Below are 13,571 nucleotides of genomic sequence, written 5' to 3'. Positions count from 1 at the left end.
TTTCAGTGAAAACCCAATCAAAATCGATTTAGTATTTCGAGTTTACCGCGAACATACATACAAACAAACAATTACATATTATTTAGATTTACACACGCATACACTTTTCCCCCCCACTATTGATATGATGGACAAAGGAGTCCTTAATTGGAAACATACTAGTTAACAATTAAGCTGCACGCAAGAAGGATTTGAGATGCATTTGCAACTAGTTATTCTTGGACTTGTGGCTAACATACAGTATTCAAAACTTATCCTGTCAGTATAATGTGTTTTATGATCCTGTTATGAAGCTTGTCAGCACATTTTCTGAGTTGGCATTATAGAGAAAATTCCACTTTTCTTTTTCTTTTAATATTACGAGCAGGGCACCTAACACTTGGCTGCTTATGCTCTGTTGCTTAGCTGGGTGTTATGGTCGCTAATGTAGCAATATATATTATCCATGTCCTGGTCCTGTATTGTATTGTTCTGTAAGTCGCTTGTCTACAACTTGTTTATGTACTTTTAAAGGCGCTGCGGAACATTTGTGGTGCCATATAAATAAATGATAATTATAATAATATGTCTACAATAGAAATAGATAGGCTTGTAAGACTATGTACAGTATATGTGTGAATAGATGCTCTACAGTTCATCATTCTCTAGATGAGACAGAGGGCCTGATTCAGAGCCACTCGCTAGATGCGATCGCTCGCTCCCAGCGTATGCAAATCCAGCGCACGCCCAGCAAGGCAGGCGATTGCTCGGCAAGGCATTAGCACTCCCACTATGTCTTGGCGAGTGATCACTTTGCGTAAGTACATGCCCACCAGCCATTCATTAGACGCCCACTTGCGCACATCATCTCCAGAAAGTGCATGAAAATATTGGTACATCGAGCACCATCGGATGTGCTCAAAGCGCTTGAGGTTTACTATACCTGCCCGCAAGGTGACATGTACTATGACGCTGCCTTTTAATTATGCAAGCCTCTGAAACACTCAGGCATGCCTGTGTCCGCAACTCCACTCCCCCGTCACTACTGCCCTGCCCCTGTTACCACCCACAAATAGCCTCTCCTGTCACTAATTCCACTGGGCCGTCTTTGCAGGACAATCGAGCGCATCCCTATCGCTCGTACTAGTTTGCGCACGCGCACTGTGAACTATATGCATGCGCACATTTGTACATATAAATAATAAATTGTTGAATATTAGAATTATCAAGAATACAAATCTAGAGAAGAAACTAAATCTATAAGTGATAATTTTCTATTATTACTCTTTAATGATTAGTTGTTATTAATTACTAAATTAATAATGTTTACTAATTCATGCTCTTAATTTTGTGTTCTTTCTGAGAAATATATAAAAATTAACTTTTTTATGACATTAATGATTTTCAATAAAATTTGAATTGTAGTAAATGTAATAGGTATGTTATTTATTTACAAGAGAAGTGCATAAATGGTTAAAGTTATTGGATCTCAACTGCACATTTCACCTGGACTATAAAAGGTGAGGGAGGATGCCAAGGAAAAAAATCTTGCTTTGAGAAACTGTAGTATTTTAGGTTAAATTCATCAGCCATTAATAAGGAGCCTATGGCAACACAAGCCTTGACCGACACTTGTGCTACTACTGTCTAGAAAATGTCATACTGTAATATTTCATGAGCAACCTTAGGAAGTACAGCTGTCCCGGCCAGGCTACAAAGAGAGTTACACTGATTGACAAAGCGCACGCTGCCAATCTAGACCAAAGTAAACCATTCTAGGACTAAGCAAGGGAACAATGGCCCTCATTCAGAGGCGGTCGGAGGATGCAAGCGGTCGCTCAGAATCTGGGCGGCCGCTTGCATCCTGACCGGCCGCCTCTGTTTCGGTCGTTAGGCTGTGGGTTTACACCCACAGCTCTAACGACCGCTAGGGTAATGGTCGCGATGGTCATAGACCATCGCGACCATCGGGGCTTACGACGAGACCCTAGGGTAGGGTCTCACTTGTCGTAAGCCCCGGAGAGCTTCTGGCTCTGTCAGAGCCGGAAGCTCTCCACTGACATCACTAGTGATGTCAGTGGGGCCTCCCCCAAACGGCAGGCGTTCCCATGGGAACGCCTCCGTTTGGGATGGACCCCCCCCGGCCCGCCTTCCAAATGGGGCGAGCTATCAATCAACATCGACAGCTCGCCCCCTTTGGAAAGAGACCCGCTACGACCGGAGCTGTCGGTCGTAGCGGGTCTCACGCATGCGCACGAAGGAGCCGGCTCCCTCGTGCACATGCGCACTGGAAAAACATCGAGGCGGCCGTGCGGTCGTAGACCGTACGGCCGCCTCTGAATGAAGCCCAATGTGCCTGTACCAGGAATTCACAACCAGATGCTGTTGATCCTAAGCGGGGCATCCGCAATTACAGGCGTTAAGTAAGAGGACTTGACAGCGAATTTGGAAGTTAAATACATTCCTAACTTATGCCTGCTAGAAAACTGTACGCACATATATGGCGGTTCACTTATTTTTCTGTGTGACTTTTTTATGATGAAGTGGGCTACTCCTCCTAAAGGAATAAAAGTGCATCTCTACTATCTGACTTCAAAGGATCCTGACATTTTATATGATATATATGTTGAATTATTTAAGAAAGACTTTATACAAAATAAAAAGAGAACATTAGCAAGAGATATGAGAGATTATGATCAAGGGACAATTAGATCCTACAAGAAGGTAACTGTGATATCTCCTGCTTTACGTTCTTGATGAATGGCCCGATAACTTAATTTTTACAATTGCAGGTGAAAATGTGCATTTTCACCTGCTTTTGTAAAAATTAAGTGATGATGAATACGGCCCAGAAAGAGAAAAAGATAAGGGGGTAGGAAGTATTAAAAGTAGACCCGTGACACATTAACTTATAAGGGAATTTCAACTAAAGTTCTTCACTAAAGGACTAAACTCTACTGTACATATTGGCTCCCTTACAGCCGCCATCAGAAACACCATGTATCATTTGCACCTGGTAGAAAGAGAAAGCTGGTACTTCGGTTTTGGTACTTTAACCCTAAATGTGCAAGGCCATACTCCTAATCTACACCAGACTACAGTTGAAGTATTATTAATACATTATTGTGTTATTGGGACAAGGTAACATTCTTCTGAATCCAATTTTGTTTTATCTGTATACGAGGGTTGTACAAAAAGTAATGCCTAAATGCTCATAACTCTGAAATAATATGCAATATTTATTTGAAACTTTGTCAGTTTATAGTTTAATATGTCTTCTAGCTATATATGTATGTTTGTTTAGGTAGTCCAAGAAATACCATGGAATCCATGATGAAACAAAGAGCCGTCATTGAATTTCTGGAAAAAGAAGGCTGCAGTGCTACAGAAATCCACAGAAGACTGAAAAAAAGTGTATGGTGAGCGTACAATTGACAATAGCAATGTCAGAAGGTGCATGAAGCATTTTCAATCGGGAGAATCGTCCGTGTGCGACAAACCTCGTGGTGGCAGACCATCAACTGCAGTGACAGCAGAGAACCGACACAAAGTCGATGCCGTGATTCAGAAAGACCGTCGTGTGACCATCAGAGATGTCAGTGATGAACTTGAATGTAGCCATGGCACTGTAAAAACACTAATCAATGATTTGGGATATCGTAAAGTGTGTGCTAAATGGGTTCCAAAGCAATTAAACAGGGATCATAAGGCCCAGAGGGTGGAAGTGTGCAATGACCTTTTGACCAACTTTGAAGCCAACCCTGAGACGTTTTTGGAAAATGTCATTACAGGAGATGAGACTTGGGTATTCCTTTATGACCCAGAAACAAAGGCCCAATCAAAGCAATGGAAATACCCAAGTTCACCTAGGCCAAAAAAGTTTAAATCGCATGATCCGTAAACAAAGTGATGGCCACATTCTTCTGGGATTGCCGAGGTGCTATTCTCATCGATTACTTGGAACCAAACCAATCAATCAAGTGATTGATACATTATTACACTTAAGAAGCTGAAAGAAGCCATCCGCAAAAAAAGATCAACAATTCCACTGTCAAATGTCATCTTACACCACAACAATGCCAGACCTCACACTTCGGTGGCAACATCTGCGGCCATTCCCAAAATGGGGTGGGCAATAATGCCATATCCACCATACAGTCCTGATTTCGCCCCTTCTGACTTTCATCTGTTTGGCCCTCTCAAATACTGTCTCCGGGGTCAACATTTTTAAGACATAGAGGGGTATTCAATATGGGAGCGAAAAGTCCGTGCTGGACTTTTCACTCCACATCGGAGATTTACCTGGGATAAAGTATCGGGCGCGCGCCTGAGTTATCCCCGTATTCAATTTGAAAGCTACGAAAATGGGACCCAGCGAAGTAGGATCGGCGAAAATTTTTTTAATTTACCTGGAATAACTTGTAGGACCCCCCTAAAACTGTAAAAACATGGGGGATCACTATGGGTAGTCGGGGATTTAAATAGCGGTTGCAGGTGTTTTTTTCCCGACATTGAAGAAGTGATGCAGAAGAGCACTTAGGTTTTTTTTTTTTCGTTTTTTAAAGTGGGCCCATCAAATTTGGGGTACATGAAAATGGGTACTAGCATGTTTTTAAGTCCATAAAGTCTTTATTTAAAAATTCTGCAAATATGCACCTGCCGCTAATAGCCTATTCTAGAAAACACCTGCCGCATACTTGCAGAATAGCCCTGAACCTATTTCCCTATTTTTAAACACTTTTTTCCCAGTTTTTTTTTCACCCCAAATTTTCAATAATTTTTTTGGGGTGTCCCTATTTTTTTTCAACTTTTTTTGACACATATTTTAAAATGACATTCCCAGGGATGCAGGCTATTTTTTTTAAGCCTGCACCCCTAAACCCCAATTCTGCACTTTTTTTCGCCACCTATTCAGTGGTGAAAAGTTATCCCCGGTTTTTTCAAAGACTTTTCGAACCTGCGAAGTGTCTTTGAAATTGAATACGGTGTAAACCAAAACCAGCGAAAATGACGTCATCGGTGCGAAATTATCGCAAAAACTGACTTTTCGCTCCATATTGAATTGCCCTGATAGAGGTTGTTAAAAACGCCATACGTTCCTGGGTCAAAAACCAACCACTGAAATTTTTCCAAAGTGGATTCACAGCTTGAGTTGAGAGGTGGAGAAAATGTTTGAGGGCAGATGGTGATTTTTTTGAGTAGAGTCATTCTGTTACTAAGACTTCAAAGTATTTTACTGCAAATTTTCAAATCTGTATCTATAATAAAATTTGAGTTGTGAGCATTTAGGTATTACTTTTTGAACAACCCACATATTTTCTTTATTAAACCAGGAATGGTTGCCTATATTTGCTAATTTGTACCTGGGAGGTATTTGACGGGAGGTACACATGGAGTAAATTTGGCGCATTACGACCAGTATATTGATGACATTTTTATCATTTAGGAATATGGTTCTGATTTAACTTCTAAGTTTGTTGAGAGCCTAAACATGATGTTACCTCATACTATTATTTTCTTTGAAAAATATAGTTGTGCAACTTTAAGGATTAGCTGTGACAACAACTGAGTTTTTGTTTCTAGACATATATTGCATTTATATTGCCATGCAGCTGGTGCTCTGGAAAATACATAGCACATATTTATTTATTTTCTATTTTGTATCCAAATATTACCAATAGTTGCCTTAGCTGCTGTCAATGAAATGTAGTTATGAGACCAGCGGCCATGATGCCGCCGGTCTAAGGGCCTGATTCAGAGCCGCTCGTAAGCGGCCGCTCGTTCGTTCCGAGCGATGTTTGCACAACTGCGCATGCGTACGGATCGTAATACGCATGCGCGAACCAGTCATTGCGGCCGAAAATCGTTTGTTCACTAAATAGCGAATGCCTGCTATTTTGAGTGGCATGAGGAGGCGTATGTGGGTGGTAACAGGGGAAGGTGCTTGAAAACAGGGAGTGGAGATCCGAACGTAGGCGTGCTTAAAGGTCAAAACGTGCGTTTTATGGGTGTGCATAATTAATACAGCAGCGTCATTGACCACGTCACTGGGTTATTTTATAGTCAGAACTGCTCGCACGATTGCGGTAGGAAAAACCAACCACAAGAATAGCGAGCAGTTCATACGCTGGTCGATGTACTCGATTAATCTAATAAATAGCGGACATGACATAGGATGCGAGCGGCCAGGGGGCGTAGTTTTCCAAAAAACGACCGCATGTTTGGTTCGCTCGTTCAAACCTAGAGGTGTGAACAGACCGCAAAGAGCGAACGGTTCATTTGAATAGCCACCCCTTTTTTCTGAACGATCGAGCGCAAATAGCGTCCGGCTCTGAATCAGGCCCTAAATCCCAACGGGGGGAAGCCCGACAAGGGACTTAAGATAGGCGTCAAAATACCGACACCTATCTTAATCCTGACGCCGGAATCCAGAAGGATGCCAGCCCAAACTAAGTGAATCCGGGGTGCCCTTCGCGTTATCTGCGCGGGGGGGAAGGGTTAGGTGTAGGTAGCATAGCAGGGTTAGTGTTAGGTTTTGGGGGGGAGGTTAGGCACCCCTTGGGGTTAGGCACCACTGGGGTGGGGAGGGTTAGGCACTAAGGGAGAAAGGTTAGGCACGAAGGGGGGAGATTTAGCTTTAGGCACTCACAGGGAGGGTTAAGGTGTGCGGGGTGGGGAGGGTTAGGCTACAGGAAGGGAGGGTTACGGGGGAGAAGGGGGGAGAGTATACCAACCATCGGGATGCTGTTGTCAGTATTTTGACAGGAGGCATCCCGACAGCCAGCATTATGTACCGAATCCCTGTGAATGCAGCATAATAAAGGTCAACTTGATGTGGTTTTTAAAAAAGCCCTAAATTATAACTCGGCATTCTAACCAGAGGCGAGTTATACACAGACACTATAGGATATACAGAGCACAGGTTTATTTTTTGGATATCTGACTTTTTTTAAGGGGTGATAGTATTATTTACACCAATTTTAACGAACCAGTGTTATAACCATAACTGAACTTCCTGTGGTTTTAACCTTGGACACAGTAGCTAATTACTGAACATGTGCTCAGACTATTATCATTGCTGTTCAGAATCTTCGAAACAATTCTATCTTGGGGGCAATAAAATCGGACCAAAGCCAACTCCCCTCCCTCCAACTGGGACTGGAGAGGTGGCTGCGATCGATTAGGTGCATTGCAGCCTATTGCTATAAAGCACAACCCCTGAACAGCCGCCACCGCTTTTCAAATGTTGGGGTGGTGGGTGGGCGTTCCGACACCTATGTTGCTGTTATAATTTTGTGTTTTTTAGTTTGGTCTGGAATTCCTTAAAAGTACAGTCTGTCTGTACTCTTGTCTTAAAAAAGCGGGACACAGCTTGTTGTAATATTTAATATGTTTATGTATATGTGTGTGTGAAAAAAAGATTATGTGTTGTGCATACAGCAGGCTGCCATTAGCAGACTTTGGGCATGAAATGTATGCAATGCTGATGTTTACTCAGATCGATTGTTTGCCATTGCGCATGTGTGTAAGTCGCACTGCATGAGCGCTGTGATTGTTCTGTGACTACGCTCGCACAGAGGATTCAAACGTAAGGTGAGTGACACGTAGTTAGCGTTTGGGGGAGGTAATGGGGGAAGGTTACGCAAATGCAGGCGTGTCTGGCCGTTTAAATGCAGTTTTATGGGCATACATAAATTAGCTATTGCGATCTCATACGCAACATGAGAGCTCTCTGCGTAACAGGAGACACTCTGTGTTTGAGACAGGTCAGACTTGCGGCATGGCTACAAAATATGCGACGATGTTACCGATGTTTATGCTGGACGGAGAAGGCAGCAGTGGGCGTCCCTATGCTCGGGTAAGCTTTGGAAACATTAGCATATTTTTGCAGCTGCGTTCTGTGTGAAATCACCGATGAGACTGCATTAGTGTACATCTCTGCATTAGGCCCTTTGTCAGACGTAAACATCAGTGAAAATACCAGACTGCAAAGATTCTCAATTACAGATAGGATACTACTGGAGACATAGTAAACGACCAAGAAATTGTTTAATTTATGATAATACTATTTATCTTGTTATTTTGACAAACTATTATCCTACCAAACAGCTAGTTCTTAATTTAATATATCAGGAATTAACTAAAGGCGGGTATCCACTACTAGATATACAAACGAGAGCACGATTACGACTTTGCAATCGTGCTCTCGTTTGTATAACTAGCGTTCACGCTAGGCTGTTTTAGCGGGGCGCAGCACCCTGCCCTCCTTCTGGAGGGCAAAAAGTACCCTGCCCTCCAGGAGGAGGGCAAAAAGCGCCCTGCCCTCACAGCCTGCGGGAGCCGTTCTCACCCGCGGGACGCAGTGTCCTGCGGGTGGAGAAACATGCGGTGACCCGGTCACCGCCGGAGAATAGACGCCGGGCGCATGCGCCCGGCATCTATTCTCCCTGTCTGCAGGGCTTGGGGGCTGCCCGGCGTGTCCGGAAGTGCCGGGTACGCCCCCAAGAGTGACGAAAAGGGAACGTGTCTTATAGACACGCCCCCTTTTCCGATGACCACGCCCCCTTCTCGGCCGCGTGCGCGCCTTAGGCGCGCGCGCACGGGCATGCCCTCTCTAGCTCCGGCGCCCTGCCTCCCGCCGGAGCTAGAGGGAACACTAGTGATGTGCCTAGACTGAACGTTTACTCGTTCAGTCTAGGCAGTATGAGATCAAGACACGGACCTCTCTGCAACACACGGGAAAGGAAATAAACAGTCACAGCCTGATGACGCTGGACACTCACATGTTGTGAGTGTCCAGTGTCATCAGGCTGTGACTGTTTGTTTCCTTTCCCGTGTGTTGCAGAGAGGTCCATGTCTTTCAGAGAGCACAATGCGGCAGCAATAGCAGGTGCTCTCTATTGCTCCCTGTACATGCTGAACCTGACGGGATCATCAGGTTGACCAGCATGTACGGGCGATGATAGATGGTCATTTTGCATGCCCGATTTGCGGGCGATTGCACGATAATGACGTCGTTATCGTGCAATCGCCTGTCAAAATTGCCTAGTGGATACCCGCCTTAAAAGTAATGAATTACTTTTTAGAGTATATAGCTGCTACAATAGCACAATCTATGACCAGATGGATATATCTAGCGATTTATAATCATCTGTAATTTATATGTGATGCAGAGGATTTTCAGATGAAGTTTAATATCCCTATTACTAACAACTGAACCTATCAAAAGAACACAACTATATTAACATTGATGGAATATCTGCAACAAATTAATTAGTGCCATAATGATAAAATCCCATATTCTATTGACAAGTTGTTTCTGAATAAAGTCAATGGCCACTAATTGGTGGTAAAAAACAGCCATTGATCTGGTAAATATTTAAAGTCACAAATTTATATTGTGGATATTATAACAATATACTGCCAGAGAAACACATAGCCATTGGGTAGTGGTAAAATATGAGATATGGTAAGAACTTACCCTTGTTATCTCTATTTCTACGAAGTCCATAGGGTTCCACAGGATACCTTGGGGTATAGGCGATGGCGGCAGACATCCAGGCACCACAGAGTTAAATTTTCAGCCTCCCAGGATGCACTGGGGTCCCTCTCCTATACCCCGCCCCCGAGCCTCAGACCACTCAGTTTCGTAACAAGCCATAGGCCGGAGCAGGAGCAAAAAAGAGAGAGAAGACAGTCTGGAACACACAAGAATCACATTCTCACCAGAAGGAGACGGAGAAACCGGTGACCAGATCAAAGCCCATCTGCAGTACAGGTGCGACAGGGCGGGAGTCCTGTGGAACCCTATGGACTTCATGGAAATAGAGATAACAAGGGTAAGTTCTTACCATATCTCATATTTTCTACTTCAGGGTCCATAGGGTATCCACAGGATACCTTGGGGATGTCCCAAAGCAGTATCCTTTAAGGGTGGGGACGCTCCTGTGCTGTAAGGAGAATCCGCCGCCGAAAGGAAGCATCCTGAGAGGTATCAAAAGCATAATACCTTACAAATATATGGACAGATGACCACGTGGCTGCCAATCACCGCTGAGGCGCCACGTCGAGCTGCCCACGAAGGACCCACAGACCTAGTGGAAGAGCTTTAATAGAGGATGGAACAGGAAGACCTGTGAATCCATCCTGCCAAAGTTAGCGTAGTGGCAGGCCAACCCTTTTTATGGAAATCAGAAAGGACAAAACCGAGAGTCTGATTTCCTAAATGGACTGGTACGGTCAACTTAAATTCTTAGCGCCCGTACCACAGCCAAATAGGCCTCACCAGCAGACAGGACTGGGGAAGTAAAGGCAAGCACTGCCCTGTTCCTAGGAAAGATGAGAAAAAGGGAGGTCTACATGACAGAGCCTCCCATTCTGAGATCCTACTGGCCAAATTAAGAGCCAGAAGGAATACAGTCCTAGCCGTAAGCCATTTGAAATCCACTGAGCCCAGTGGATCAAATGGCGGTCCTCAGAGAGCCCTAAGGACCACAGCCAAATCCCAAGGAGCCACAGGTGGAACAAAGGGATGCTGAATATAACGTACACCCTGCACAAAGGTGCGGACATCAGGAAGAGTAGCAATCCTACACTGAAACCATACTAACAGGGCAGAAACCTGCACCTTCAGGTAAGCAAGGCGAAAACCGTTATCTAAGCCCACCTGTAGGAAAGCCAACCTCTTTATATCTGGAATACCCGAGGAGCCTAGCCTCTAGGGCGACACCTGAAAGAAAGTATACCATACCTAATGGTAAATTCTTGCAGATAAAAACTTCCGAGCTCTTAGCATGGACAGAGCCCCTGTTAACTATAGAGCTGGAAAAACTCATAGACCTTAAGAGGGCAGTCTCCACCGCCACACCGTCAAGGACAGACAACCCAGGTCTGGGTATCAGCCAGGATCCTGAGACAACAGGTCCGGGCGTAGAGGCAACAGCTTTGGAGTGTTAACTGAGAGGCTCCGAAGATCTGAGTAATAGTGCCATCTGGCCTACGCTGGAGCTATCAGCAGGAGCGTGCCTCCTTCTTGCTATTACTGGAGGAAGAAGGGATAACGGAGGGACGAGGTACACAACTTGGAAGGTCCACTGGACCTACCTACGTCTATCAGAAGAGTCTCATCTCTGAAAGGCTCCACTTGTTCACCAGAAGATTGAACACCTCCTGATAAAGAGGACATTTCCCTGAATGCACGTCTTGACGGCTGAGAAAGCCTGCTTTCCATCTGAGGATTCCTGAATGAACACTGCCGATGACGGCAGGGATATAGCCTTCCACCCAAGCCAGAATTCGGGACACCACTGCTAGTGTCGCCTGACTTCGGGAACCTCCTAGGTGGCTTACATAAGCCATCATGATGGCGTTGTCAGACTGTACCTGCACGGTATTTCCGTGGAGGACCTGTCCTGCATGCTGGAGAACCTTGAATACTGCTCAGAGTTCTCAGATGTTTATGGGAAGCGCAAAAACTACTGGTGTCCACCTGCCTGGAACAAGTGTGGACCCGTCACTGCTTCCCAGCCACGGATACTGGTGTCCGTCGTCAGAAGGACCCTGTCCGCAATCCCAAAGAGGGTGCCCCTTGTTTAGGTGAGCTTTCTGCAGCCACCAGGCCAGAGAGAGACAAACCTCCGGGGAAAGCCTATTGACTTTATCCTATGGGGCAACCCATCCCATCCGGAGAGGATCAAGTTCTTTAGAGTGAAGCTGGGTACTCCACCATGTCGAACAGCGACATCCTGGAACCCAGGAACCACATTGCCAAGTGAATAGACACTCGGCGACTCTGCATTACAGGCAAAGGTACGCAGTTGCCTGCAGAGATCTTTTCCTCAATCACAAAGATCCTCAGATGTTGGGATATGGAGCATCCTCTGTGAAGAATCAGAGAGGACCATTTCCAGTTTATCAGTCTGCCCTAACGTAGCAACACAGATATTGTCCGTTGCATATGGCACTGAAGTATCTCTGGAGACCGTGGTAACAACAGGAGGTCACTCGGATAGGGTAACAAGCGGACCCCCTGCATCCGCAGGTGGGCTGCCATAACGACCATGACCCTGGTAAACCGTGAGGCGCGGAGGCCAGACCAAGGGGCAATGCCAGAAACTGGAAACGCTTATCGACCACTGCAAACCTGAGGAAAACACTGGTGTGCTAAGAAAAGAGGGATATTCAGGTAGTCACCCTGAATATATCCAACGACACCACAAAATTCCCAGGCTCCATTGAATGATGGAATGCAGAGTCCCCCTCCCGAACCGAGGAACCCTAAAGAATTTGTTGAAGGATTCGAGGTTGAAAATGTCCTGGTCAGCCCCATTGGGTGTCTGTACCAGAAAGAGGATGGAGTAATACCTCGTTCCCCTTTGGGGCAACGGAATAGGTACTATAACTCCTGCCTGGAGCATAGAGTGTAACACCCTCAAAAATTACAGGGCCTTGTCCAGAATTGACAGAAGACCTGTAACGAAAAACCGTCTGGGAGGCTTTTACCGGGAAGAGAGGACATACCTTCAAGAAAATACTTCTCTTACCCCAGTGTCCGTGGTGGTCAGACACCAGCACTGGGCGAACTGGAGAAGCCGGCCTCCAACTCTGGGGGCTCCCGAGAGGAGGCCCGTCCCGTGAGGCTGAAGGCTTATAGTCCAACTTGGGAGTAGGACGTCTTGTACTCCAAGCCTGTTCTTATGGCTGAGCAGATTTCCTGGCTACTGACTGTCTTGGAAAGCTGTATTTTAGACTTACCCTGGCCTCACAGGACCGAAAAGACAAAGTCCCAGACCCTGATGGGACTGTAGCCGATGGCAGACACGCAGACGTAGCTGCTGCCTGCAGGGCCACAATTGCGTCCAGACGAGGGCCAAACAGGACTTGTCCCGTAAAAGGCAAAGCATTCCAAATGGAATCTGCGTCCGCTTTCCAAGAGCGCAACCACAGGGAGCGGCAAGCCGCTACTGCTGCCGAGGAGATTCTGGAAAGGAGTAGGCTATATGTAAGACCGTCTCATTATGAACGTGGCAAAGTCTCTGCTGGAGAGTCAGTGTGCAGAGATCCAGTTACCTACTCAGTGTTCCATGGCTCTGGCCACCCAGCACACGGCCATAGCCGGCCTGGAAGCCCCTCCAGCAAGGGAATATTGGATTTTAGATATATTTGCACCTTGCAATCTGGAACCTCCTTCAAAGAGGACCTGGAGGGCATGGGCAACGTAGCACTCCTCACTAGGCATGTAACATGAGAATCTACCCGTAAAGGTAACTCCCATTCGGAAATATAATTATCCGCAAAAGGGGTATGCAAAAGGTCAACCGTTTTTGAGGCTGGAACCGCTTACCCGGAATTTCCACGCCTCCTCTAAATGATCCACCTGACCAGATAGAGGAATTACAGTGGCAACACCCTTATCCTTAAAGAAGGCATATTTGGATTTAGCCACGGGGGATATGTAATAACCAAAGCCGCACGGACTGCCCGTAGAAGGCCAGGTATATAGACTTTAGACCCAGACTACGCCTTCTTTGCACTAAGGGGCTCGTGTCTGAAAAAGTCAATAATGTCACCGTCATCAGACGTCATGTCTTTAC

General features: G+C 45.6%; 1 protein-coding gene across 2 annotated transcripts in view; it reads right to left on the bottom strand.

Moving 5' to 3' along the window:
* Positions 1 to 13,571, bottom strand: part of TEX14 (testis expressed 14, intercellular bridge forming factor) — a 377,640-nt gene that overhangs the window by 51,966 nt on the left and 312,103 nt on the right. The gene's annotated exons all lie outside the window — the stretch shown is intronic.

The sequence above is a fragment of the Taudactylus pleione genome, unplaced genomic scaffold (genome assembly GCF_031769625.1).
Source record: "Taudactylus pleione unplaced genomic scaffold, aTauple2 ptg000487l, whole genome shotgun sequence".
In the NCBI taxonomy this organism is placed as follows: Eukaryota; Metazoa; Chordata; class Amphibia; order Anura; family Myobatrachidae; genus Taudactylus; species Taudactylus pleione.
This window is presented reverse-complemented; position numbering and strand designations above follow the sequence as displayed.